The following is a 24,187-nucleotide window of genomic DNA, read 5'->3' as shown; positions in this document are numbered from 1 at the left end:
CACTTGAACCCAATGCATTATGAATAAATAAACAAATGGTAGAGTCATAGCAAAGTGGAGCACAGAACAAGGCTCTTTGGACCATCTAGTATGTGCCGAAGCTTGATAGCTGCCATGGATACTCTGGATGAAGGGTCTATTTTTGAGCTGTTTGACTCTGCGACAAATTGGCTTGCAATCAAGACTGAAGCAATGAATAAAAGGTGCTGGAGAAGCATGTTTGAAATTTTACTACGTAACAGGAAACAGAGAATAGCAATGTGAGTTTTTTTTGCATAGAGAAAGATGTACGTTAGCTTTTCCCAAGATTACTACAAAGCCTGTTGCTGGTCTGAATATATATTAATGATTCAAACTTGGACATTATTTGCAAATTATACAAACGATATAAAATGCAGAGGCATGATGAACTGGCAGAGTGAGTGGTTCAATGGAAGATGAAATTTATTACTAAGAAATGTGAAGTGTGTATTGTGGTAGAGAGAATGTGAAGAGGGACCATCTAAAAGTTGTACAAGAACAGAGAGATCAGGATTTATATAAGACCATAAGACATAGGAGCATAATTAGGCCATTTGGCCCATTGAGTCTTCTCCGCCATTCCATCATGTCTCATCCTTTTTTCCCCTTCTCAGCCTCCCTGGCCTTCTCACTGTAACCGTTGATGCTGTATCCAATCCAGAACTTATCAAGCTCTGCCTTAAAAACACCCAATGATCTGGCCTCCACATCTGCCTGTGATAATAAATTCCACAAATTCACCACCCTCCAGCTAAATAAATTTCTCTGCATCTCTGTTTTAAATGGACACCCCTCAATCCTGAGGCTATGCCCTCTTGTTCTCTGATCCCCCGCCATGGAAAACATCATTTCCCCACGTACTCTGTCTAGGCCTTTCAACATTCGAAAAGTTTCTGTGTCATCCTCCCTTGATTTTCTAAGTTCCAGTAAGTACAGACCCAGAGCCATCAAAAATTCCTCGAATGATAACTCTTTCGTTCCTGGAATCATCTTTATGAACCTCTTCTGAACCATCTCCAATGCCAGCACATCTTTTCTTAGATGAGGAGACCAATACAATTCGCAATACTCAAGGTGAGGCCTCACCAGTGCCTGTGAAAGCTCAGCATCACATCACTGCTCTTGTATTCAAGACCTCTTGAAATGAATGCTAACATTGTATTTGCCATCCTAACAATCAATTCAACCTGCAGGTTAACCTTTAGGGTCTTCTGCATAAAGGCTTCATAAGTCCCTCTGCATCTCAGATTTCTGGACTCACACCCCCCATTTAGAAAATAGTCTGCACATTTATTTCTTCTTCCGAAGTACATGACCATGCATTTTCCAACATTGTATTTCATTTGTCCCTCTCTTGTACATTCTCCTAATTTATCTAAGTTCTTCTGCTGCCTACCTGTTTGCTCAACACTATGTGCCCCTCCACCAATCTTCGTATCATCTGCAAACTTGGCAACAAAGCCAACTATTCCATCATCTTAATCATTGATATACAGCATTGAAAGAAGTGGTCCCAACACCAACCCATGCAGAACACCACTAGTCACTGGCAGCCAGCCAGAAAAGGATACGTTTATTCCCACTCACTGCCTCCTACCAATCAGCCCATGCTCTAACCATGTTAGTAACTTTCCTGTAATACTATGGCCTCTTAACTTTGTAAGCAGCCTCATGTGTGGCACTTTGTCAAAGGCCTTCTGAAAGTCCAAATATGCAACAGCTACTATATCCCCTTTATCTATCCTATTTGTAATCTCCTCAAAGAATTCCAATAGATTCATCAGGCAGGATTTTTCCTGATGGAAACCATGCTGACTTTGTACTATCTTCTCCTGTGTCACCAAGTACTCCATCACCTAATCCTTAACAATTGACTCTAACGTCATCCCAACCACTGAGGTCAGGCTAACTGGTCCATAATTTGCTTTCACCTGCTTTCCTCCTTTCTTAAAGAGTGGAGTGACATTTGCAATTTTCCAGTCCTCTGGCACCATGCCAGAGTCCAAAGATTTTTGAAAGATTATTACTAATGTCACCACAATCTTTAACGCTACCTTTTTTAGAACCCTAAGGTCCAGTTCATCTGGTCCAGATGACTTATGTACCTTCAGATCTTTCAGCTTTTTCAGCACCTTCTCTCTTGTAACAGTAACTGGACCCACTTCTCTTCCTTCACACTCTACAACATCAGGCCTATTGCTAGTGTCTTCCACAGTGAAGACTGACGCAAAATACTCATTTAGTTCAACAGCCATCTCCTTGTCCCCTGTGATTACTTCCCTTACGGTCCTATGTCCACTCTCATTTCTCTTTTATTTTTAACATGAAAAACTTTTACTATCCACTTTGATATTATTTGCTAGCTTGCTTTCATATTTCATCTTTTCCCTTCTAATAATTTTTTAGTTGGTCTCTATATGTTTTTAAAAACTTCCCTGTCCTCTAAGTTCCTACTAATTTTTGCTTTGTTATATGCCCTTTCTTTTGCTTTTACAATAGTTTTGACTTCCCTTGTCAGCCACAGTTGTATTATTTTACCATTTGAGTATTTCTTCATTTTTGGAATACAAATGTCCTGCACCTCCTTCATTTTCCCCAAAAACACATGCCACTGCTGCTCTGCTGACATCCCTGCCAGCAGCTGCTTCCAGTTTATTTTGGCTAACTCCTCTCTCATACCACTGTCATTTCCCTTGCTCACTAAAATACTGCTACATCAGACTTTACTTTCTCCCTATCAAATTTCAAGTTGAATTCAATCATATTGTGATCACTGGTTCCTAAGGGTTCTTTTACCTTAAGCTCGCTAATCACCTCCTGTTCATTACATAACACCCAATCCAGTATAGCTGATCCCCTAGCAGGCTCAACAACAAACTGCTCTAAACAGCCATCTCTTAGGCATTCAACAAATTCAGTCTCTTGAGATCCATTACCTACCCAATTTTTCCCAATCAACCTACGTGTTTAAATCTCCCATGACTACCATAACATTGACCTTTTGACATGCCCTTTCTATTTCCTGTTGTAATCTGTGGTCCACCTCCCAGCCACTATTGGGAGGCCTGTATATAACTGTCATTAACATTCTTTTACCTTTGCAGTTGTTTAACTCAATCCAGAAGGATTCAAAATCTTCCGATCCTATGTCTCAACTTTCGACTGATTTGATAGCATTTTTTACTAGTCAAACGACACCAACTCCTCTGCCTACCTTCCTATCCCTCCAATTCAACGTGTAACCTTGGACATTCAGCTCCCAACTACAACCATCCTTCACCAATGATTCAGTGATGGCCATAACATAGCTGATAATCTGTAGTGGTAGAAAAAGATCATCCACCTAATTTCTTATACTACGTGCATTTAGATATAACACTTTGAGCACCGTATTTGATTCTGCATCCCTAATATTTTGATACTCCACCTGTTGGCTGCTACTAAGTCTCATCACCTGCCTGCCCTTCCTGAGAGTTTGATTGCACCTTAATTTTACTTTTTTACCATCTGTCCTATCCTGAGTCCCTTCACTCCAGTTCCCACCCCTCTCCCAACAACTCTAACAAACTTGCCTGCAAGAATATTGGTGCCCCTTGGGTTCAGGTGCAGCCCGTCACTTTTGAATGGGTCATATCTCCCCCAGAGGAGATCCCAATGATCCAAGAACCTGAAGCCCTGCCCCTGCACCAGCTTCTCAGCCATGCATTTATCTGCTAAATCATCCTGTTTGTACCCTCATTGGCGCATGACACAAGCTGCGATCCAGAAATTACTACTTGGGAGGCCCTGCTTCTCAGCTTTCTACCTAGCCCTCTAAATCCTCTCTTCAGGACTTCTTTGCTCCCCCCCCCTCTCCAAAATGTTGAAGACCTATCAAGCTCTGCCTTAAATATACCCAACAACCTGGCCTCCACAGCTGTCTGTGGTAATAAATTCCACAAACTTACCAGCATGTGGATAAGGAAATATTTCCACATCCCTAGTCTAAATGGATGCCCCTCTTGCCTAAGGCTATGCCCTCTTGTCCTAGACTCCACTGCCATGGGAAACATCCTTAAACATCCTTATCTCATCTACTCTGTCTAGGCCTTATAACATACGAAAGGTTTCAAAGAGATCCCTCCTTATCCTTCTAAATTCCAGCAACTACAGACCAAGAGCTATCAAATATTCCCCATATGATAACCCTTTCATTCCCAGAATTATCCTTGTAAACCTCCTCTGAATCATCTCCAATGTCAGCTCATCTTTTCGTAGATGAGGAGCCCAAAACTGTTCACAATTCTCAAGGTGAGACCTCTCCAGCCTCAGCATCACATCCCTGCTCTTATATTCAAGACCTCTTGAAAGGAATGCTAACATTGCGTTTGCCTTCCTCACCACCGACTCAACCTGAAAGCTAACCTTTAGAGTGTTCTGCACAAGGACTCCCAAGTACCTTTGCATCTCAGATTTTTGGATTTTCTCCTGTTTAGAAAATAGTCTGCACATTTATTTCTTCTACCAAAGTACATGACCATGCATTTTCCAACATTGTATTTCATTTGCCACATTCTTGTTCAATCTACTAATCTGTCTAAATCCTTCTGCAGCCTACCTGTTTCCTCAACACTATCTGCCCCTCCACCAATCGTTGTATCATCTACAAACTTGGCAACAAAGCTATCCATTTCATCATCTAAATCATTGATATACAGCATAAAGAGAAGTGGTCCCAACGCCGACCCCTGTGGAACACCACTAGTTACTGGCAGCCAACCAGAAAAGGATTCTTTTATTCCCACTCGCTGCCTCCTATCAATCAACCAATGCTCTAACCATGTTAGTAACTTTCCTGTAATACTATGAATTTTTAACTTGGTAAGCAGCAGTGTGTGGCAACTTGTCAAAAGCCTTCTGAAAGTTCAAAGATACAACATCTGCTGCATCCCCTTTGTCTATTGTACATGTAATCTCCTCAAAGAATTCCAACGGGATTGACATGTAACAATGATCTACAACATCTGGCACACTGAGTTGTTGGGAGAGGGAGGGGGGGGAGAGAGAGAGGGAGAGATATATATAGGGAAGAGGGGCATTAACGGAAGTTAGAGAAATCAATGTTCATGCCATCAGGTTGGAAGCTACGCAGACAGAATATAAGGTGTTATTCCTCCAACCTGAGTGTAGCTTCTTTTTGACAGTAGAGGAGGCCATGGATAGACATATCAGAATGGGAATGGGACATGGAATTAAAATGTGTGGCCACTGGGAGATCCTGCAATTAAAATGTGTGGCCACTGGGAGATCCTGCTTTCTCTGGCAGACAGAGCGTAGGTGTTCAGCGAAACGGTCTCCCAGTCTGCGTCGGGTCTCACCAATATATAAAAGGCCACATCGGGAGCACCGGATGCAGTATACCACACCAGCCGACTCACAGGTGAAGTGTCGCCTCACCTGAAAGGACTGTCTGGGCCCTGAATGGTGGTGAGGGAGGAAGTGTAAGGGCAGGTGTAGCACTTGTTCTGCTTACAAGGATAAGTGACAGGAGGGAGATCAGTGGGAAGGGATGGGGGGGGGGGGACGAACGGACAAGGGACTCACGTAGGGAGCGATCCCTGCAGAAAGGGGGGGGGAGGGAAAGATGTGCTTGGTGGTGGGATCTCGTTGGAGGTGGTGGAAGTTACAGAGAATTATATGTTGGACCCAGGGGCTGGTGGGGTGGTAGGTGAGGACAAGGGGAACCCTATCCTGAGTGGGGTGGCGGGATGATGGGGTGAGAGCAGATGTACATGAAATGTGAGAAATGTGTTTGAGAGGAGAGTTGATGGTGGAAGAAGGGAAGCCCCTTTGTTTAAAAAAAGGAAGACATCTCCTTCGTCCTGGAATGAAAAGCCTCATCCTGAGAGCAGATGTGGTGGAGACGGAGGAATTGCGAGAAGGGGATGGCATTTTTGCAAGCGACAGGGTGGGAAGAGGAATAGTCCAGGTAGCTGTGAGAGTCTGTAGGTTTATAGTAGATATCAGAAGATAGGCCGTCTCCAGAGATGGAGGCAGAAAGATCAGGAAAGGGGAAAAAGATGTGGGAAATGGACCAGGTAAATTTGAGGGCTGGGTGAAAGTTAGAGGCAAAGTTAATGAAGTCAACGAGCTCAGCATGCGTGCAGGAAGCAGCACCAATGCAGTCATCGATGTAGCGAAGGGAAAGAGGGGGACGGATACCCGTATAGGCTTGATACAGACTGTTCCACAAAGCCAACAAAAAGGCAGGCATAACTGGGACCCATACGGGTGCCCATGGCTACACCTTTAGTTTGGAGAAAGTGGGAGGAGCCAAAAGAGAAATTATTGAGAGTAAGGACAGAGGAGAGTGGTGGTGGAGGGGAAATGGTTAGGTCTGGACTCCTTGCCTGCTCTCCATCTCCCTCTGGTGCTCCCTTCCCCTTTCTTTCTCCCTAGGCCTCCCGTCCCATGATCCTCTCCCTTCTCCAGCTCTGTATCCCTTTTGCCAATCAACTTTCCAGCTCAAGGCTTCATCCCTCCCCCTCCTGTCCTCTCCTATCATTTCAGATCTCCCTTTCAGATATATGCTTACTTGATTGGAAATAGCAGGGGAAGTTGAGAAATGCTTACGTGACCCTGATTTTTACAATTCAGCCACAGATTACACAAACCAGGAAGTTCTAATGAACCTTTACAACATAATGAAAATACTTAGTCTTGTTTTGAAAAGATCTAAGGGATTTAGAGAGAGTTTAGAAATGGTTCATTGGAACAATTTTTAAATGAGGGACCAATTAAGGGAACAAACTGGAGAATTGAGGTTGGGTGAGACTACAATGAGAGGCCATAGGTTAAGTGCAATATTTAAAGGGGTCTGAGTGGAAAGTACTTCACCCAAGAGCGTGGTTGGGGTGTGGAACGAGCTGCCAGAGAAAGTGATGGATGCAGGAAATTTAGATCGGATGGGAGAGGTATGAAGGGCTATGGTGAGGGTGCAGGTCAATGGGACTATGTAGAATAAGAGTTTGGCATTGAGAAGGTGAGCCAAAGGGCCTGCTTATATGCTTTTGTGCTCTATGACTCTATGGTGCTAAACTGTAGATTATCTGTTTGAACCACAGAAGGTCACAAGAAGATGCGATGGAAGAGTTAAAAATCATGAAACTACGATCAAGAAAAACTGCTTATTGACATAAGAGTCAGGAATTAAGAGAGACACGATGAAAATGTTTAACAGAAGAGCCGGAAGTGATGGCAGAAGATCTTGTGATCTGTATCAAGTGGTTGGGTGCTTGAATGCACTGTGAGGCAGACTTAATTGTATCATTCTAGTGAGTGCTGAATAAATAGCTGAAAGGAAAGAATTTGCAGAGGATGAGTCAAGATTATTGCTGTTTAACTATATACATGTATATTGTCAAATGAGATGTTTCTCCAGACCAGAGTATAAAGCACAGCAGTACACATAACACACAATAACTTAGGAAAATAAGGATAATATCTACAAATGAATTATGCATAAATAAACAAAGTATAGTGCATAATTTAAATATTGTAGGGGATAAAACAAATTAACTGGCGACACATCGAAAGAGATGTGGCAGGGAATTCAGAAGCCTAGCACCAGACATAAAATGCCCGATGAACTCAACAGGTCATGCAGCATCGATAGAAAAGAGTAAACAGTTGATGCTTCAGGCCAAGACCCTTTATCAGTGTTGGGAAGTGTATGGTTATGCACTTTGGTAGAAGACATGAAAGGGTTGATTATTTTCTAAATAAAGAGACAATACAAAAAACAGAGGTATAAAAAAACTTGGGAGTCCTTGTGCAGGATTCCCTAAAGATTAATTTGCAGGTTGAGTCTGTGATGAAGAAGGCAAATGCAATGTTAGCATTCATTTCAAGAGAACTAGAATGTAAAAGTAAGGATGTAATGGTGAGACTTTATAAGGCACTGGTGAGGCCCCATTTGATATTGTGAGCAGTTTTGAGCCCCTTTTCTTAGAAAGGATGTGCTGAAACTGGAGAAGGCTAAACAAAGGAGGCTAATGAAAATTACTCTAGGATTGAATGGCTTGCCACAAATGAAGAGCATTTGATGGCTCTACTGCAATTCAGAAAAATGAGGAGTGACCTCATTGAAACCTATCGAATAGTGAAAGACCTTGATAGCGTGGATGTGGAGAGGATGTTACCTATGGTGGGAGAGTCTAAGAACGAGGTCACAGCCTCAGAATAGAGGGGTGTCCTTTTAGAACAGAGATGAGGAGAAATTCCTTTAGCCAGAGAGTGTTGAATCTCTGGAATTCTTAGCCAGGGTAGCTTTGGAGGCCAAGTCTTTATGTATATTTAAGACAGAGGGTGATGGATTTTTGATTGGTCAGGGCATGAAGGGATACTTTGAGAGGGCAGGAGATTGGGACTGAGAGGCAAATTGGAACTGCCATGATGAAATGGTGGAGCAAACTCAATGGGTCAAAGGGCCTAATTCTGCTCCTATATCTTATTTTCTTATGGTTGTATGGTCTTAAATCATAAATAATCAGCTGTTGGGCTTACAGCTGAGGGCAAGTTGAGAAGGCTTAACGTGACTCACTGCTACACCAAAAACTTCCTGACTGCTCCCACAGAATATGTGATCAGACAGGTATTTACTCAAAAAAAATCTCAAGGACTGCAGGGCAAAAGAAAAGGCTTCTTTCTGCACTCTGTGTTTGATAGACAAATCCGATTGATTTATATGTTAATGTTTCAGCATTAAAATAACTGTATTTGCAAATTATATTAAAAAAGAAAAAACAGGTTGCACCATTTACCTTTGTTTTTGGCTGTTGAAGTCCATAGGATAATTTAAATAGCTACTCACATGGTCTTGTTGCCTGCAATGAAAATTACCTTTATATCTTGTGCATACGTCACTATTTTGGGAAGTAGTTTACACTGCAACACCTTTCTCTCATTCAGAAAACTCAGTCAACAAGGAAGCATCATTCGTAACAACTGTAACAACTAATAGAAGACAGAATGGGGAAAAATGTGAGTACACTTTATTCTATCAGTTTTTTCAATTGTACATTTATTTCTGTGATGATAGTGCATAAAATTACAATCCAAAATAGACTATCTTCAATTTGTGATGTTACGTACCCCATAACTGGGTCACTTACCAGCAAAGATAGAGAGGTCCGTTGAAGTCTGATGGTACTATTTTTAACAGTATTTATTGATAAAAATACACAAAAATAATATCAATGCAAACACACAGATAATATATGTCGTCAATACTAAATCTAAAAGCGTGGGTATAATAATAATAATCAATAAGAAATAGCTCTATCGTTGTCTAGGGGATAATGCATTGTCCGATGGAAATATAAAAGTCACGTTAGTTCATTCATGCTGCAGCTCTTTGGTTGGAGAAAAAGACGGGTTAAAACTTGCCCATTCCTTTTTTGATGTCAATCCTTCGAGAGTCGTTGGGAGTTGATTTCCCCGTTGTTAGCTAAAAACTGTTCTTCCGTGGTAAAGGCCCACCGATTCCGGGACAAATGGAAATGGACGCACATGGCCTTCCCACTGGCTTTTGCTAATATGGGATCACTAGCGTTTCTTCTGGTGCGTCTGAGGGGCTGTTCCCACAGACCCTCTTTTATCCTGACTCACAGGGTCTCAGATGTCAATCAGGTTGAAATGATGCAATCCCTCCACCAACCTCCCTCTCGGTCCATTGCCTGGGGGGCTTTGATGCATCGTACAGGATGCAATACACAAGTCCGTCTCCAAGAGACAATAGCCGGTATCAATGGGTCCGCCTTTCGGAGGCCAGGACACATTCCAACTCTTTGTGAATTCTGCATGTCTTTCTCTCATTTCCTGGGTCTCCTGAACTGACTCAATAGTGATCTTGCGATTCTCACAAAGCAGGGGGCTATCCCGCACCCTTCGGCCCCTCAGAGCTGTGGTACATTCGTAACACCCCCTTTCTTCAAAGCGTTTTCACCAGTGGTGAAAACGAAGTAGTACAGAGTCTTACAAGATTTTAGAATCTAACACAATACAGAAGTGTTTTTTTTCCCAGAGTAATACAGTTATACATTCCATTCAGCATCTAAACAGTTAACGATTACAGTGTCACTTCCTTTAATATCTTAACATCTTGTACTTTACTAAAGTCTTGTAGCATCAGACTTCAATTTAATAACAACCTATTTTTATTTCTTTCCTTCAGCAAACAAAAACTAAAGAGTTGTGATCTTAGCTTACGTGTATACTACAAAAGTTCATGCAAATACTAATCTTTCTGTTGTTTTCAAACTTAACAGGCAGGCTTCCATGGGGTTGTCTTTATTATTCACATGCTTTGTTGAAATCCCGTAAAACTGGCTTTTGCTATTTAAAAATGCCGTCCCCATTAACCCTCGCCTCTTTTCCGGTTAATTCCCACATGGGGAGCTTGGGTACCTTGGCGAAATAGGCTTTCGCCCGCTTCTTCCATAGGAGTTATTTTATCAACACTGTGTCCCAAACTTAGACCATCTTCTGAATTTCCACCCAATTCTTTAATTTTACACAAGTGGCTAGTTTTCTCTTCAGGACCCTTCAGGCTATTAGTTTTCAGTTCAAACTCTTTGTTCAAGCAGCATTTCAAATTCTGCCTTTTCACACCACACTCTGGAATAACAATAGCATGGGGGGCCCCCGTCATCTTCCAACTCAACCTGTAAGTGATCCGCAGGCTTTGTGGTACCACGCCATTGAAATGACTGGAGCCCGGTTGCTGCCTTTGATATTAATCCAGCCTTTAAATTTTCTTTTTTTTTTAACTTTTTTTATTGCATTTTTAAATGATTACAAAGTATGAAAAAACAATGTATATAACCCATACCCCCTCCCCTTAACCCCTCCCCCCTAACTGCCCTATAGAAAAAAAAAGAAAGAAAGAAAGAAAGAAAGCCTGGTTATTGGAAGATCTCCACATGCTCCATGGAATTCGTAATAATTTTAATATGTATATTTATTTCTTTCCCCTAATAACCAATTGTTTCATCTTCAAAGCATCTATATATTTAATCCTGTCTTTTGTAAATAAGGGCTCCAAATTTTCAAAAATGTTTCATATTTATCTCTTAAATTATAAGTAATTTTTTCTAATGGAATACAACCATAGATTTCTTTCTTCCAAGAATCTATACTTAAATGTGTATCCGATTTCCAAGTAACTGCAATAGCTTTTTTGGCTACTGCCAGTGCAATTTTTATAAATTCTTTCTGATACTTATTTAGTTTGAGTTTCGGTTTTATCCCTTCAATATCACCTAGTAAAAATAATATTGGATTATGAGGAAATTGTGTTCCTGTAATTTGTTCCAGTAAAAGTCTTAAATTTGTCCAAAAAGGTTGAATTTTAGAACAAGACCATGTCGAATGTAAAAAAGTACCAGTTTCCTGGTTACATCTGAAACACTGATCCGATAAATTTGGATTAAATTTTTTTATTTTTTGTGGTGTAATATATAATTGATGTAGAAAATTATACTGCACTAATCTTAACCGAACATTTATTGTATTTGTCATACTGTCAAGACATAGTCTTGACCAATTTGTTTCTTCAATTTTAATATTCAAATCACTTTCCCATTTTTGTCTTGACTTATGGACTCCTTGCTTAATTACCTGTCTTTGAATCAAATTATACATGCAAGATATAAATTTTTTGATATTTCCTTTTTGAATTAAAATTTCTATTTCATTAGATTTCGGCAATAACATTGTTTGACCTAATTTTTCTCTTAAATAAGCCCTTAATTGAAAGTAACAAAATAAAGTGTTGTTTGATATTTTATATTTATTCTTTAATTGATCAAATGACATTAATATACCTCCTTCAAAACAATTCCCTATATATCTAATCCCATTTTGAATCCAATTATATAAAAGTTGATTGTCCATTGTGAAAGGAATAAGTCTATTTTGAATTAAAGATCTCTTTGCTAATAAAGATTTTTTTATCTCATCATCAACATTTATCTTATTCCATAAATCAATCAAATGTTTTAATATAAGAGATTCTTTCTTTTCCCGTATCCATTTAGATTCCCATTTATATATAAAATCTTCTGGTACATTTTCTCCTATTTTATCTAATTCTATTCTTATCCATGCCGGTTTATCTTTCTGAAAAAAAGATGCAATAAATCTAAGTTGATTTGCTTTATAATAATTCTTAAAATTTGGAAGTTGTAATCCTCCTAGATCAAATTTCCATGTCAATTTTTCCAACGATATTCTGGACATCTTACCTTTCCAGAGGAATTTCCTCAGATATTTGTTTAACTCTTGAAAAAACTTCTGGGGTAATTGTATTGGTAGTGATTGAAATAAATATTGTAATCTAGGGAATATATTCATTTTTATAGTATTTACTCTACCTACTAATGTTATTGGTAATGCCATCCATTTTTCAAGATCTTCCTGAATTTTTTTCAAAAGTGGTAAGTAATTTAATTTGTATAAGTTTTTTATATCATTATCAACTCTTATACCTAAATATTTTATACCATTTGCTGGCCATCTAAATTGAGTTATTAATCGACATTGATTATAATCTCCTTTAGTAAGAGGTAAAATTTCACTTTTGTCCCAATTTATTTTATAACCCGATATTTTCCCATATTCTTCTAGTCTATAAGATAATTTGCGTAGTGAATGTAATGGATCTGTTAAATAAATTAGAACATCATCAGCAAATAAATTAATCTTATATTCTTCCTGATTAACTCTGAAACCCTTAATATCTGGGTCCATTCTGATTAATTCAGCTAGTGGTTCTATTGCCAACACAAACAAAGCAGGTGATAGTGGGCAACCTTGCCGAGTTGATCTTGTTAACTGAAATGATGTTGAAATTTGACCATTTGTCACTACTTTAGCTTTGGGATTAGTATTTAAGGTTTTAATCCATTTTATAAATGATGTTCCTAATCCATATTTTTCCAATACCTTAAATAAAAAATCCCATTCCAATCTATCAAATGCTTTTTCTGCATCTAAAGCAACCGCCACACTCATTTCCTCCCTCTTTTGTGCTAAATGGATTATACTAAATAACCGAGTTACATTATCTGCTGATTGTCTATTTTTGATAAATCCTGTTTGATCCATATGCACTAATTTTGGTAAGCATTTAGATAATCTATTAGATAAGATTTTTGCTATTATTTTATAATCGGTGTTTAATAAAGAAATAGGTCTATATGATGCTGGTTTTAAAAGGTCTCTGTCTTTTTTTGGCAATACTATTAAAATAGCTGTTGAAAAAGATTCTGGAAGTTTATGCGTTCTTTCCGCCTGATATATTAACTCCATAAAAGGAGGAATTAATAAATCTTTAAACTTTTTATAAAATTCAGGTGGAAAACCATCTTCTCCTGGAGATTTATTACTTTGAAGTGATCCCAAAGCTTCTTCAACTTCTTTCAATGTAAAAGACATACCTAATCCCTTCTGTTCTTCTGTATTTAATTTTGGAAGAGTTATTTGTGATAAAAATTCTTCTATCTTAACATCATCATTCTTTGATTCTGATTTATACAACTCAGAATAAAAATTCTTAAAAGCCTCATTAATTTCTAGAGGTTTATAAGTAATTTCATTCACTTTTGTTCGAATTGCATTTATTGTTTTAGAAATCTGATCTGTTTTTAACTGCCATGCAAGAACTTTATGTGATCTTTCACCTAATTCATAATATCTCTGTTTAGCTCTCATAATTGCTTTTTCTGTTCGATATGTCTGGAGTGTATTATATTTTAACTTCTTATTAATAAGTTGTCTTCGTTTTTCTTCTGTCATATTTCTTTGAGATTCTTTTTCTAATTTTATAATCTCTTTTTCCAATTGATCTATTTCTATCATATATTCCTTCTTAATTTTAGAAGTATAACTTATTATCTGACCTCTCAAATATGCTTTCATTGCTTCCCACAATATAAATTTATCATCAACTGAATGTAAATTTGTATCTAAAAAGAACTGAATCTGCTTTTTCATAAAATCACAAAAATCTTGACGTTTTAGTAAAATTGAATTAAATCTCCATCTATAAATTGATTCCTCTTTATCTATCATTATCATTGTCATTATTAAAGGAGAGTGATCAGACAATATTCTTGCTTTATATTCCATGTTTTTCACTCTATCTTGAATATTTGTTGATAACAGGAAAAAATCTATCCTTGAATATGTTTTATGTCTATTTGAATAAAATGAATAATCCCTTTCTTTTGGATTGATTCTTCTCCATATATCAATCAAATTTAAATCTTTCATCAATGATAGAGTTAATTTTGCTACTTTTGATTTTGTAATAGCCTTTGTTGATCTATCTAAAACTGGATCTAAACAAAAATTAAAATCTCCACCTATTAATATTTTATCATGTGCATTAGCCAAATTCAAAAAGACCTCCTGTATAAATTTTACATCATTTTCATTTGGTGCATAAATATTCATAAGAGTTCATAGTTCTGAAAAAATTTGACAATGTATAATTAAATATCTTCCTGCCGAATCAATTAATACATTTTGTATTTTAATTGGTAAATTTTTATTAACCAAAATTGCAACTCCTCTTGCCTTTGAGTTAAATGAAGCTGCAATAACATTTCCAACCCAGTCTCTTTTTAATTTCTGATGTTCTATATCCGTTAAATGAGTTTCTTGTAAGAAAGCTATATCTGTTTTCATTTTTTTAATGTATGTTAAAATTCTTTTTCTTTTTATTGGTCCATTAAGCCCATTAACATTAAAACTTAAAAAATTCAATAAATTAGTCATTATTTTTATTTATGTTACTCCAATCTATAATAATACCTAATCTTTCAACTTTCATTATATCCTGGGAAATCTTTTTAGAAGTCTCCATGTTGCTATGTGTGTCCCCACCAATCATCCAGGCAAAAGAATAGAAGAAAAATAGAAAATAAAGAAAAAAACAGAATACCCCCCTACTAATGTTGTGAAAGAAAAGACACACAACATTACCCCCCTCTATTGTACGGGTCATGGCAATCGCCATGATTACACACGTGAATCCCGTAGTAACCGATTCAAAGCTCCCCAGCCCCCCCCCGCAACATGAAAAATATATATATATAAAAAAAAACATACTATTCTCAATTAATATTTCTAAAATATTACTTTTCTCCCTTATATCGTCCTTAAATGTCCATCAGTTCCATTTACTTTCTCTGTCTTCGTCTTTAACCATTACATTTAGAAATCTCTGCTTTTAATCAACGAATAGATGGAAGTCTTTGTGCAAACACCTCCGCATCTTGATAATCAGAAAAAAATCTTTTTCCTTCCTCCAAAAAAATTATCAGTGTTGCTGGGTGACGCATTGAAAACTTATAACCTTTTTCCCAAAAAACCTTTTTAGCTGGGTTAAATTCTTTCTTTCTTTTCAAAAGGTTATAACTTATATCAGGATAAAAAAGAACTGGTTTCTCAGCTATCATCAACGGACCTTTTCTTCTTTTAGCACCCTGGGCAGCTGCCCTCAAAATCTTTTCTTTATCCTGGTATCTTAAACATCTTATCAAAATTGATCGCGGATTTTGATCATCTTGAGATCTTGGTCTTAAAGCTCTGTGCACCCTTTCAATCTCAATTAAAGCTTCTTCTCCCATTTCCAATTTTTCAGGAATCCATTTTTGAAAAAAATTTATTGGGTCCTCTCCTTCGGTACCTTCTTTAAGTCCAACAATTTTAATATTGTTGCGTCTACTAAAATTTTCAAGTTTATCAATTTTTCCCACGAGTTGTTTTCTTTCTGATGTCCAGGCATCATTATCATCTTCCATCCTCTTCATTCTTCCCTCCATTTCTTCCATTCTGACGTCCAAATCTATAATTTTCTTTTCCATTTTTTCCTGTTTCTTTGTCATTTTATCAAACATAGCCTCCATATTTGTTATTTTTTCTGTAATTACTTTTTGGTTACTTTTAATTACTTTTAATGCATTTAATTTTTCTAATTTATGCATTATTTGCCTCAAAGTCTTTTTTGTACTTTCAGAGGAACTTTCATCTTCTCCATCTTCATCTGATTTTTCCAGAGAGTCCGTCTCTCTCTCAGACTCACTTTCACTGTCGGTTTCAGTCGTTGCTGGGATTTGTAGTTCTGGTTGTTCTCTTTTGCGCATGCTCGTTCCTTTACGCTTGCGCAGTTCTCGTTGATCTTTCCCTTTAGAAATGGCCGATGCTGCCGCAGTCTCCTTTTCTGTTTCACTGGTGGTGTGTTGTACCTGAGTCCGCGGTTCTTCGGTAGAAGTAGGCCTTGATTCTGTTCCAACTTGAGCGGTCTTCGCGGTAGCAGTTTTCTTCGTCCTCTGTTTATGAGGCATAGCTTAAAACAATCCGGAATAGTTTATAAGTAACCTTAAAAAAGTATTAATTAACTTAGACATTAATTTATTAACTTTTTTACGGGAGGGCTGGGTTCCAGCATCTCGATCCTACGTCATCACGTGACGTCCCCCCTTTAAATTTTCTTCATTCAATTTGGGAACTACATATTTCCCTTTTCCTTCAATAATAATATTCATCCCCCCACTTTTGATCTCCGCATTAACTTTTAACATACCTTCGAGCACAAACACCTGGGAACTCTCACTTCCCACCATTACCAAGGTTAACCCTTTCTTCACTGAACCAAGTCAATCGGACCCACAAGGACGGGCTTCCTTTTCAACTGAATCAAATACCTCAGACTGTTTCTGAGCTCCATTACTAGGTTCAGTACCACGTGCATCCACATCTTGGACACACTCAAATGGGACATTTGCCTCTTCCAGGCTTTCAATACCCGTACCCGGTTCAAATTCTAAATTCCCACGATTCTCCCAGCTAATCTCTGGGCAACTCCCTTCCAGAGTAAACTTAACCCCGCGGGCTGAAACAACCTCATCTGCCAACCCAGCAGACTTCTTCAGGGTAAGGGCACCCTTTTCATCTAGGACTGCCCTCATTTTATTATTGGGAACACCTTTAGAATTCTCAACTTCTTCAAGCAGTTCTGCCAAACCAGACAGATCATCCATGTCCAACTCTGGACCTTTTAATAGCTCTATCTGTTTCTCATCTTTATTTCCTGCCTCTAGAACTTTTCTCCTCACTAAGGGAAGGTCTACCTCCTCTCCCTTACTCTCTTTCACTTTACTACTCTTCGTTTTACCACCCTCTAAACCCTCATGGTACAGGGTCGGTAAAAACGTCTCGGCCATATCGATACTGGCCGGATTTAAACTGCTCCCTGTTTCAGCTGCCTTTCTCGACATGCTGCGGGTGATCACGCATGCCGGATAGATCTTGGAATCTAGGGGTGGGGCCGCAACACTCACCGGCCAGCTTGTCAGCATCATTGCTGACCAAACCTTACCACCGGCTAAATCGTTACCAAGAAGGACGTCCGCGTCAGTTCTCGGGAATTCTGATCGCACCCCTATTTCAACTGGTCCAGACACCAGCTCACAATCCATAATGATCCTATGCAAGGACACCATTTCCGTCCCTTTTCCTATTCCTTTCACAGCTACCATTCCCGTCTTGCGACCAAAATCTAGTACCTTACTGCTGATCAGTGATAGCTCAGCCCTCGTGTCTCTCCAGATCCGTACTGGAACTGGGGTGTCTCCCTCCCCCTCGGTTCATTGCCTGGGGGCTTCGATGCATTGTACAGGATGCAATACACAAGTCCATCTCCAAGAGACAATAGCCGGTATCAATGGGTCCGCCTTTCGGAGGCTAGGACACATTCCAACTCTTTGTGGATTCTGCATGTCTTTCTCTCATTTCCTGGGTTTCCTGAACTGACTCAATAGTGATCTTGCGATTCTCACAAAGGAGGGGGCTACCCCACACCCTTCGGCCCCTCAGAGCTGTGGTACATTCGTAACAGTGATAGGCAAAGTTCGTAAATGGATATCTTTTTATAATAAAATATGTGATTTTATTTCCCAAATATGCACATTGGCTTTAAGAAGAGAACTACCCATCTGATAAGTGATCTGGTTTGGGAAGGGCAGTGTAGAATGCATATTTCCACTATTCATTTTAGCATTTTAGTTTACTTTTCAACTTTCTTCCAGGTGAACATCAGAAATAAGGATTTGCGGTATCTCATGATTCTCACTTGCACTCTTTTGATATCAATTTCAACTGTGAGTAGACTTTCTTTGTACTTTGTGTCAAGCAAATATTGCTGGAATCCTTATCGTTTAGTTTTAATAATGAATTAAAATAATCTAACAGCTGGTGTGGTCTGTAATGAACGGTACATTACTTTTATTAACAGAAGGAAATAATCCTCCACATACATGCAATAATTTTGATTTGAATAACATTGCTTCGAATTTCATGCCTTTATAATGATGACATACCAAACATATTTAGTAGTAACTGGTGAACAAAATCCACCAATGGCAAATCTGCAAACTAATGCCCATCATGAAAATCCACAAAATAACAAATTGCAACTTAATAAATTACTCTAAATGCATTCAAAACTTCTCACACTATATATTTAGAAAGTATTGTGTGTGTGTGTGTATGTGTGTGTGTGTACACATACACACACTGTTGTTGTGTGAGAAGACTATAACTAGAGGTCATGGGTTAAGGGTAAAAGATAAAATGTTTAAGGAGAACATGAGGGTGGTGAGAGACTACAATGAGCTGCCAAACTGAAGGATGTGGGTTTGATTTCAACATTCAAGAGAAATTTTGATAGGTGCATGGATAGGAAGGGAATGGAGGGCAATGGTCCAGGCACATGTTGATGCAACTAGGCAGATTAATGGTTTGTCATGGACCAGATGGGCTGAAGGGCCAGTTTCTGTGCTGTAGTGTCCTATGATTCTACAACTCTATTACACTTAACACCTAAAAATTATTTTCAATATGGATTGAAGAAATTTTCTTTAATACTTCATGACATACATTGGGACTGATTTTCTGAGATTGGTGAAGGGATTCGTTTGAGAAACACTATTTTAGAGTGCAGGTGTGCTCTTACACTTAAAAATGGAGAAATCATCTTTGCCCAGAAACACTCAAGGAATCTTACTGATATCAATAGCTTACATGAATTGGCAGTACCAGCCCTTCTGTTCCAAAACACTTCTGAAAGAGCAGCAGAGAAACAGCACAACACATCAGGTGGGCAATGTTGCTATAATTGTGCTTTGGAATTGCCTTATCAGTTGCTTCAAACTTCATATCTTTATGTCAACTGAACTGTGTCACAGTGACTGGCAAAGAAAATCCATCAAGGAGACAAGTATGAACTGACAGATATAACGAAAATTCAAATAACAAAGACAACTCAATAAATACCTATCGTCTGAGGTGGACAGAACCTCCAATAATTGACCAGGGAAGCTAAATGGCTTATAGTTCCCTGATTTTGAAAACCTTGGACAAAATGCAACATTGTCCATTTTGACTGAATGCCTTGGGCAACATTTAGAACATGGACCAGTAGAGCACAATACAAGTCCTTTGCCCTATCATGTTCTGCTGATCTTTTAACCTACTCCAAAATCAATCTAATCCTTCGCTCCCACATTTTCCTCTCATTTATGTGTCTATCTAGGCGTCTCCTAAATTGCCCCAATTCATCTGTCTCAACCACTACTGTTACGAAATCCCATAACTGGATCACTTACCAGCAAAGATAGAGAGGTCCATTGAAGTCTGATGATACTATTTTTAAAAGTATTTATTGATAAAGGGCACAAAAATAAGATTAATGCAAACATACAGATAATATACATCATCAATACTAAATCTAAAGCACAGGTATAATAAGAATCAAGAAGAAATAGCTTTTTCGTTGTCTAGGGGATAATGTATTGTCCGATGGAAATACAAGAGTCACTTTTAGTTCGTTCAAGCTGCAGCGTTTTGGGTTTAAGAGAGAGACTGTTTAAACTTGCCCAGTCTTTAGGGTGCCAATCCGTTGAGTTGGGGAGTTGGTTTCCCCGTTGTTAGCTAAAAGCTGTATTCCATGTTACACGCCACCAGTCCCAGGCAATGGAACTGAATGCACGTGACCTCCTTCAAATGGCCTCCCGTTGTCACGGGAGTGCTAGCATTTCTTCTGGTGCATCTGAAGTGGTTGTTCCCCAGACCCTCTTTTATCGTTACTCACGGGGTCTCAGATGTCAGTCAGGTTGGGATGATGCAGTCCCTCAACCAGCCCACTCTGGTCATCCCTTGAGGGGCTTCAATGAATAGTACAGTACTCAATACATAACTTGGTCTTCCGGAGACAATGGCCATGTCCCGTAGCTTTACATCGCCGGGGAAATGAGGCATTTTGCACGTCTCTCTCTCATTTCCTGGGCCCCTTGACCCAACCCAACAGTGATCTTGCGATTCTCACAAAGGACGGGGCTATGGACGTAACATTACCCTATCATTCCGTTCCATGCACCCACTACTCTCTGTGTGAAAAATGTTCCTCTGACAATTCCCCCCTCCCCCATACTTTCTTCCAGTTATATTAAAATTATACAGATTTTCTTTGAGGACCTGGGAGGAAATGCACTGGCTGCCCACTCTATCATCTTGTACACCTCTATTAGTTCACCCCTCATCCTCCTTCACTCCAAAGAGAAAAACTCACTCAACCCATCTTTCAGAAGACATTCTGTAATCCAATCAGCATCTTGGTAAATCTCCTCTGCACCCTCTCTAAATTTTTCACATTCCTCTTATAATAAGGCAATACTCCAAATGTGATCTAATCAGAGTTTTAGAACAGAGCTACAATGTTAGGTTGCAGCTCTTGAACTCATTCTTCCAGCTAATAAAAGATAACATACCTTATGCCTTTTGTAATGGGCAGCCAGCCAGAATAGGATCCCTTTATTCCCACTCTCTGTTTTCTACCAATCAGCCAATGCTCCACCCAAGCTAGTAACTTCCCTCTAATTCCATGGGTTTTTATCTTGCTGAGCTGCTTCACCTTATCAAAAGCCCTCTGAAAATCCAGGTACACCATGTCTACTGTCTCTGCTTTGTCTACCCTGCTTGTAATTTCCTCAAGAAATTGCTGTAGGTTAGTCAGGCAGGATTTTCCTTTCAGGAGACCATGCTGGCTTTGGCCTATCTTGTCATTTGCCTCCAGATGCTCCATAATCTCTTCCCTAACAATCAATTCCAACAACTTCCCAACCACTGATGTCAGGCTAACAGGTCTATAGTTTCCTTTCTGCTGCCTCCCATCCTTCTTAAATAGCAGAATAACATTTGCAATTTTCCAGTCATCTAGTTCAATGCCAGAATCTATCAATTCTTGGTTGATCACTGTTAATGCCTCCACAGTCTCTCCAGCTACTTACTTCAGAACCCGAGGGTCCGTTCAATCAGGTCCAGGAGATTTATCCACCTCAGACCATTAGGCTTCCTAAGCACCTTCTCAGTTGTAATTTTCACTGCACAAACTTCATTACCCTGACACTCTTGAGTGTCCGGCATACTGCAGACATCTTCCTCTGTGAAGACTGATGCAAAACACACATTCAGTTCTTCTGCCATCTCTGCATCTCTCATTACAATATCTCCAGCATCATTTTGTTTTGGACCTATATCTGCCCTCGGCTCTCTTTTACACTTTATATACTTAAAGAAGTTTTTAGTATCTGATAATTGGTGATTGGTAACATGGACTTATCAAAGAGCCTGCTACTAAATGGCAGATCAAAGAATTTAACAGTAAGTCAAGCTGGTTAAATTAAACAGGAAGAAACTCCATAAATTTTCACCTAGAAATCCATATACGATCAGAAGAAGGTCTGAAACTGTATCCTTTATTCATAAGTGTCACTTTTTTTTTCAAAATTTGTAGGAAAATGCGGGAGGAACATCTGATAGTGGTAAGCAGTATGATGTATTTGCATTTTTTGTATCATCAGATGATCGAAGGATTATAATCAATGTACTAAAACACCCTTTTTCAGTGTTAATATATTGATATTTTTATACACCTCAGTATAGATCATTCAAGAAACTGCTTTCAGTTGTCCTTCCAAACAGTGCATTTTGTGTAATCAACAAAAATTTACAATGACTACACAATAGAATGCAAGTACTAAGAGAAAGCTGTGGGAGAAAAGATGACATGCAGAAAGTCTTTGTAAACCATTACAAACACGCTGGTGGAACTCAACAGGACTGACGAAGTGTCTTGGCCCGTAACAAGAGCAAGGATATTCTTTTGCATTTGTACAGGGCCCTGGTGAGACCACACCTGGAGTACTGTGTACAGTTTTGGTCTCCAGGGTTAAGGAAGGACATCCTGGCTGTAGAGGAAGTGCAGCGTAGATTCATGAGGTTAATTCCTGGGATGTCCGGACTGTCTTACGCAGAGAGGTTAGCGAGGCTGGGCTTGTACACGCTGGAATTAAGGAGATTGAGAGGGGATCTGATTGCAACATATAAGATTATTAAGGGATTGGACAAGATAGAGGCAGGAAATATGTTCCAGATGCTGGGAGAGTCCAGTACCAGAGGGCATGGTTTGAGTATACGGGGTAGGTCATTTAGGACAGATTTAAGGAAAAACTTGTTCTCACAGAGAGTTGTGGGGGTCTGGAATGCACTGCCTCAGAAGGCAGTGGAGGCCAATGCTCTGGATGCTTTCAAGAAGGAGCTAGATAGGTATCTTATGGATAGGGGAATCAAGGGATATGGGGACAAAGCAGGAACCGGGTATTGATAGTAGATGATCAGCCATGATCTCAGAATGGCGGTGCAGGCTCGAAGGGCCAAATGGTCTACTTCTGCACCTATTGTTTATTGTCTATTGTAACATTGACTGCTCATTTCCATGGATGCTGCCCGACCTGCTGTGTTCCTCCAGCATGTTTGTACATGTTGATTTGACCACTGCATCTGCAGTGTACTTTGCATTTACTTTGTAAACATTCATTGGCTGAAGATGAAGATCACTTAGACCTCACATAAAATTCTGAACTGAATCTTGTTTCATCTGCATGTCAGTGTTCAATTCTTTGTAATATCTGTAAATATATTCTTTATAGATTTCAATATTTCACATTAAAGTCATGTTCAACTCGAACATAATGCTAACCTTGGCAATGCAGCATTTGTTTTATTTGTGAAAGGAAAATTATGTTTGACAAACCTAAAGGGTTTTTGAAGATGTAAATAACCAAGTAGATAAGATTTTCAAAAGACTTTAAATAAGTTACCAGATAACAGTCTATTACTATAAATAAAATCTCACATGGATTTGAGGTACCACATTAATAAGAATAGAAAATTATAAATATACAAACATTTGATCATTCAAAGCGGGAACAAAAGTTAGCCAACAGTCTCCTTGAACCTGTTTTGTATTCAGTAAGATCATGGCTAATCGGTCTTTGCCTCATAAGCACTTGCCCTCTCTCTCCCCAAAAACCTTAAATCCCCAGCAATTCAATTGTCCTCACTCTGCCTTAGTTAAGAAACTTCCAAAACTATGTGCCTGGTATTAAAAGCCCGAGCAAGAGGAAGATCCTCAACCACTGCCCCCCAAACCCCATTGATTCTTCTGCATTTCAATAACCTCTCATTATCTAAATTCAAATGACTTCAGGTCAATTGAGCTCAGTTTTTCCTCCCCTGTTAACTTCATCCCTGGAGTCAACCTGGCGAACCTTGTCTGCACTGTTTCCAATCAAAGCATATCCTTCCTTAAATCTGGAAATAAAAATTTATGCATTACTCACATACAGTTTCACCAATGCCCTGTAAAATAATCAAAAAATTCTACTTCTATACTTCTTAGCCCTTGAAATAAAGGCCATTTCATTTGCCTTCCCAATCCTTTGTTGGATCTACATACTCCATACACCTTGGTGTTTATGCATGAAGATTCTAGATTTTTTTGTATCATAACATTATGTAGTTTTACCTTGTTGAAATAATAATTTTCTCTCTCATTTTTAATCATAATTTGATTTTTAATCTTAAAACCATGAGACCATAAGATATGGAAGCAGAAGTAAGCCATTCAGCCCATCAAGTCTGCTCCACCATTCAAACATGGGCTTATCCAATTCTTTCAGTCATCCCCACTCGCCCGCCTTCTCCCCATACTCTTTGAATC

The sequence above is a fragment of the Hypanus sabinus genome, chromosome 10 (assembly GCF_030144855.1).
Source record: "Hypanus sabinus isolate sHypSab1 chromosome 10, sHypSab1.hap1, whole genome shotgun sequence".
NCBI lineage: Eukaryota > Metazoa > Chordata > Chondrichthyes > Myliobatiformes > Dasyatidae > Hypanus > Hypanus sabinus.
The sequence above is the reverse complement of the archived record's forward strand: the minus strand, read 5'-3'. Positions refer to the sequence as shown.